The sequence below is a fragment of the Salvelinus sp. IW2-2015 genome, linkage group LG24 (genome assembly GCF_002910315.2).
Source record: "Salvelinus sp. IW2-2015 linkage group LG24, ASM291031v2, whole genome shotgun sequence".
In the NCBI taxonomy this organism is placed as follows: Eukaryota; Metazoa; Chordata; class Actinopteri; order Salmoniformes; family Salmonidae; genus Salvelinus; species Salvelinus sp. IW2-2015.
Genome location: NC_036864.1, coordinates 6,671,372 through 6,673,469, shown reverse-complemented (window position 1 = coordinate 6,673,469; position 2,098 = coordinate 6,671,372). Strand labels below are relative to the sequence as shown.

The 2,098-nt window shown below is 40.0% G+C and overlaps 1 pseudogene; it reads left to right on the top strand.

Annotated features, from left to right (window-relative positions):
• The window catches only part of LOC111951346 (small subunit processome component 20 homolog), a 17,588-nt pseudogene that overhangs the window by 9,097 nt on the left and 6,393 nt on the right, over nucleotides 1-2,098 (top strand).

Below are 2,098 nucleotides of genomic sequence, written 5' to 3'. Positions count from 1 at the left end.
TGAAGAATATCCTTGTTCTCTTATGAAACTCACTCTCTCTCATAACGTCCATAGAGATCATCTCTCCAGAATTTACACCTCAGTCCAGAAAATCCTGAGTTAGTATACAAAGAGGGATGTTCCGCTGTACCCAAATAGCAACTCATACAAATCCATCTGCTTAAAAAGACAGAAACCTAGCAAACTTAGTCATTAGCTTTTCCATTAACCAAATAGAAAAACTTTCCAAGTATACTGTTTATATTATTTTATTATGCTTTGCAACTCTACAGTGCCCGTAAAAATATGCATTTGCGACTTCAGACCTTCCATAGGCCCACCTGAAAAGATTAACTCCCTCAGTGCTGGGAACACACTGCCGTGACGCTCACTCCGCTCCTCACCCTCCGAAACCAGAGTCCTCGTGGTCACCAAGAAACTCCCATGTCATCACCCAAGGCAACGGTGGGAGACATTCTTGATGAGAGCAGCAACACTCAGAACGTCACAAACTTCTGGTGGAACCAGACGCGCTCCAGAGGGAATAGCCTTGAGAGAAATGAAGTGCACTTTCAGCTTTGAATCTGCACCTACCCACTGGTCATTAAATTCCTCCTATTTCGCCCACTGGAAACTGGATTGTGCCACAAACCTTCAACCATTCATTACTAATCTCACTTGAAAAACTGCCTTAGTGTACTGAAGTCTCAATCACAAAGACTGCTTATAAACTTACCTGCATTCTTGCTTCCAGACTTGATGATTTAGGATGGGATAGGCAGACCAATAAGGTCAACCATCAAAGAAAGTCCATCCTCAGGACCCCCAGCGCCGCAGTTCTTCAAGGACGAACACCGCCTTAACGGCAGAGAGAGGTAAAAAATTTTAGAGTCAATCTTTAAAACCGTTTATTCTATTTTAGCCCTTCTTCCTGCAAAAGTAGAAAAAGGAGTACAAAAACAACTTTCGAGTTACACTAAAAACTCAGTTTGTGCAGTATGTTTGGAATGAGACTAACATGAGGTAAATAATAATTAATTCGAAGACTAAGTGATCAGATATTCAAATATCTGAAAGTTATATTAGAAAAATTATAACTTTGTAATCTGAATATTTTCCTTGGTGCCCYGACTTCCTAGTTAATTACAGTTACATGATTAATCAGTTTAATCGCGTAATAATAATTACAGAGAGTTATTTGATAGATAAGTCTTCAGTTTTAATGATGYCAAAGACACGACAGACCTAAGCACTAGTCTCAGACCTTGGACACGAGGCCTAGGCTGCGATGGCCTCTGGTCAAAAGTAGTGCACTTCAAAGGGAATAGGGTGCTATTTGGGACGCTTTCCAAGACCACATTACGGTGCCTAGTGAAAGTCTAAAAAGGGATAGCTTTRTTTTTCAATGGGACAATTACACACATGTTTATGCCAATGACACACCAGAATGGCTTTTSTATAGGTGTTGAGTGTTCCTGAGTGGTCCAGTCTCAGTTCTAACTTAAATTTGTTTGGAAATCAGAGAAAAGTTTTGAATATTGCTGTCCATAAATGATTCCCAACCAAATTTACTGAGCAAGTTTGACAGCAACAATGGATATGTGTTGCCCTAAGAGTTGTGAAAAGTTGGTAGAGTCTTATTAAAAAACGATTCACAGCTGTACTGGCTGCCAAAGCTGCTTCCACCAAGTATGCACTCTGGGGTGTGAAGATATACGCAGTTAAGTTGGTAGTTGAAAAAAAGGTTATTTCACTTTATAAATGTGGAGAAGGTTGTGTAGATCGGTAGGAAAAAAAATCAAATGTAATCCCTTTTTATTACAATTTTTTTGATTGATTGTGTAGACTTTCACTAGCGACTGTGYATGTTTTTGTGACAGACTCCATCTCTGTCTGTGTAAATGTATTCAGTCATTAAGGGAATTATTCCAAATTATATGACTGTTTTGATCCACTGACACTCTCTCCCTCAGGTCCATGTGTTGACGTTCACAGTGTACCAACTCCTGTCTCACCTCGCYCCTATCCTGAAGCCTGGAGACTTGGACCACTGCATGGGCCTGCCAATAGATGTACCTATTCTAACCTATGCGTTTACATTTGTGTTTGTATGTTTATG